The sequence below is a fragment of the Pongo abelii genome, chromosome 5 (genome assembly GCF_028885655.2).
Source record: "Pongo abelii isolate AG06213 chromosome 5, NHGRI_mPonAbe1-v2.0_pri, whole genome shotgun sequence".
Lineage (NCBI taxonomy): Eukaryota > Metazoa > Chordata > Mammalia > Primates > Hominidae > Pongo > Pongo abelii.
This window is the reverse complement of record NC_071990.2, coordinates 34,137,927-34,141,455: the sequence shown is the minus strand read 5'-3', so window position 1 is coordinate 34,141,455 and position 3,529 is coordinate 34,137,927. Positions and strand designations below refer to the sequence as shown.

Genomic DNA, 3,529 nt, shown 5'->3' with positions numbered 1-3,529 from the left:
GGTCCATGTCGGAGACTCTCCACTTCAAAGCTCTTAAAGCCCTCACAGCACACATGAGTTCCTGTGGTGCTGGGTCACCCAGTTGCCTCAGGTCTTTGCTAGGCTCTGTTTCATGGGCCTTGTTGGGACCAAAGTTTCTGCCACAGCCAAAGAAACAAGACCAAGAGGAGAACAGCACAGCATCCAGGGAAGGAGCGGGCCTGGAGGCCAACAAGGGCCATTGCCCCTGGTGGGGGGGGCAGCTCCAGAGAGCACCAATGGCTGAGAGGCTCAAGTCCCCAGCAAGGCGGCAAGGCCCTTCACTTCTTTCCAAACCTAAGGCTCTATGAACCATCAGGACCAACTGGTTTCCACCTCAAAGACGTTTCCCTTTCAACTCTAAACTCAGCCGGGCAGGCAGGCTCAGGGCCCCTTTACTTTATGAAATTAACCAAGGCTGACTAGACAGGCAAGAATATGTAGTCTCCATACATTTTTTTTTTAGGGAGCAAGAAGATACTTTGGTTGCCGAGGGATCGGGGGGTGGGGGTCTTATGCCATGGCCCATAGACAATCAATGCCCACCCAGAAATCCTTTGTGGTTTAGGAGGAGGGGAATTTCCTGCTGGCTCTTGCATTCCTCAAAGGTATGTACAATTAGCTATAAGTGTGAACAAATGGGGCCTGCTCAGGGGCCATTCTCCAGTAGTTAAAGCTCAAATTGATCTACTTCCTTGGATGCACTCTAAGATTTCACTTAGTTTCCCACCCTTTCTCTAACCCACTGCTGCTACAGATCCTATTTATGTGCCTCTGGTTCTGCTTCTGGACTTCTTTAAGATCTAGTAAGTATGTGCATTGCCAATGCCAACTATGTGTCAGTTCCATGCCAGGAGCTGCAGGAGGGCCCAGTGGGTAATGAGGCATTCCCTACCCTTTAGGGAGTCTGCCTTTGGGTTGGGAAAGCAGATGAATGTTAAGGGCACAGCATTGCCTCAGCGACCTTGCACGTATCCACATGTGCCACACAGGCAGTCTTGAACCACAGCTAATCCGAATCAAGGCCACAGGAGCAAGGCCTTGACATCCTGTGATCCTCCCAGACCACCAGAGGATGGGAGGCTGGAAGTCCCTGCTCTGAGGCCATCTCCTACTAACACCTTCTCCCCTGGGAGGCTACCATGAGGCAGTTTCTTATCCTCTCTGGGTTCTAGCTAGAGAATATCGCAATGGAAAGAACTACTTTCCAGATTTCAGGATGAAAAAACTGAGGCACGAATAGTCACACTGCTAGATTCAAGCCCTGGTACCCAGAATCTTTGGAACTCAGGTGCAGACTCAAATTTTCCTCTGGTTTATTCTGCAAATGAAGGCATTTCTCTGGGTATCTTAGTAGAGAGCCAGTTAAGACCCCAAACTTCTCCTCTTCCCTTTGCTGACAGATTGCAGCACCCCTTTGCTGACAGATTGCCTGGTCAGGAACTATCCCCCAAATGTAGTTGAGGACTGATAGCAAAAAGCTAATGAGACCACTGGTGCTGGGTGGCTTCCTGGAGCACGTCCCCTTCCTCTTCCCCTTCCCACCCTCCCCCATCATTTCATCCTATGGCAGCCCCTCCTATTATTACTTAATAGCCCTGGCTGGCACCTGCCCCCCAACTGGAGTTCATCAGTATTGAAATCTGATAGAAGCCCATCCATTTTTTTTGCCTTTCTCAACGCCCAGGCCCCTCTCTGGTGAGCAGCTGCTGACTTCTGCTCTGTGAGAGCACGCTTTAGTGCATTCTGAGTATCACACATTCTCCTATTTGCCTCTTGCCACAGACCCCAAGGCATCTCCTCAAGATGACCACAGTTGTCCCTGAAGAAGCAGTCACAGCAAGCTCACTTCACAGGAACCAAGCTGTGGGCTGATCCTACAGACTTGAAAAGACAACTCAAAAAAGTATAAAGTTGCCAGATCCTCACCCCCAAAGTGTGGCACAATATTAACGCCTCTAGGTGGGCACGACTGCCTGCCTTCCATTTGGGGAGTGAATCCTGCCTCTCTGGGCTGAGCGGCCTCCATGCCAACATGCTCTGACTAACGTGATGCCCCTGCAATGCCTGCGACCCTGCTGAGGCACAGCCCACCTCCTCTCCCTCTGGGACCAAGGGGTTGGCGAACTGAGAAGTTTTGGGGGCCTCCCTCCAGGTTTCCCAGCCTCCAGGAAAGCACCCCCCGGCCCCGCATCATCCCGCGTCCCCGTCTGAGGCCCTTCTGGCAATCAAGGCCCGTATTCACCCTCAGAGAGGGAGTTACGGTTCCGCCAGCTCCAACCCTCTAAAGGCCACGCGGCAGGACGGAGGCAGCCTTTACGAACAGCAGTTACTCCGAGGCCGCAGCGCGGACAGCCGGCGCGTGGGGAGGGACCTGGTGGCCCTCTACCCCCCGGCCCCGCCCCCTCGCCCGGCCCCTCTCCCCGCCCCGCGCCAGGCTGCCCCTGCCAACCCCGCGGAGGGAGGGATCTGCTCTGAGGTCCTCCGGGGTGGTTGTTGCGGGCCTTGGCCTCCCTAGATTCCTTCCCATCTCCCCAACAGCAATCCTCCCAGGGCCATGGGCCAGGAACCCCTGGTAGTCCTGTATTCTGAGGTTCTGCAGACGCAGGGTGTAGTCTCCTGCGAGTCCATCTTGATTTGGAAGGCTGCGGGAGGAGGTGGCCGAGACCCCTTCCCTAGACCGCGAGGCAGGACGGAGGCAGCCGTTAGGAACGGCCCCACTCCACCAGCCGGCCCCGCGGGGCGGTTACTCTGTTCCTGAGGTACCCCTCGGGGTGGGTGTATGGGGACCTCCGCCTCCCTAGACTTCTAGGCCAGGGGCGAGGATCACCTTAGAAAGGGTTTCCCCAGACGTCCCTGATTTCACATGTCCTGTCCTGCTGGCAGGCTGCGCCTCCTTTCTGCGCTTTGGGGAATGGTGCCTTCACGCACTTTGTAAAGGGTCTGGAACTGAGCTGAAGAGAAGTGATTGAGGGCTACTGTGGAAAGTCCCAGCTAATTCAGGTTTCTTCACCCACCAGATTGTCTGTGGGGTCAGAAACAGCTCTGGAGGGGCCTGCAGAAATTACTTTCTCAAGTCTTTGGGCTGGAAGGAACGAACAGTGCCTGACCAAGGACTTTGAGCAGGAGAGAGATGGGAGCAGAGAGGAGCCAAGGTCTACTGTTTTCGCTTCTGTCAATTAGATAAAAGCCCTGCCCAGAAGCTTTGAGCGCTGCTGTCAAGTCCCATTCCTCCCCTAAACCATCCAGGTTCCATCTGCCTTGAAGCCAAAGGATCTTCTTAGCTTCCTCAAGAAAAATTCAGGCCCGAGTTTCTCCACCAGCACTCTCCTCTCTCCGAAGGAGTGGGCGGGCTGCATTTCTCTTCATATTCTATTCCATTCCAGACCGTCTTGGACTACCAGCCTGTCCACCACCCCTCGGGGCCCTCCCCTCCTACTCTGCCCTTGCCCGCTGAGGCCCCAAGCTGAGGAGATGAGCAGAGCAGTAAAAAGAGAGGAGGTTTTGCAAA

At 54.5% G+C, this 3,529-nt stretch overlaps 1 long non-coding RNA gene across 1 annotated transcript; it reads left to right on the top strand.

The window, feature by feature from the left end:
- The first annotated feature begins 2,481 nt into the window (after window positions 1-2,481).
- Window positions 2,482-3,220, top strand: LOC112133846 (uncharacterized). The gene is made up of 2 exons (XR_008526141.1): window positions 2,482-2,780; window positions 3,039-3,220. It is a non-coding gene; the product is annotated as an uncharacterized LOC112133846 (long non-coding RNA).
- The last annotated feature ends 309 nt before the right edge of the window (window positions 3,221-3,529 follow it).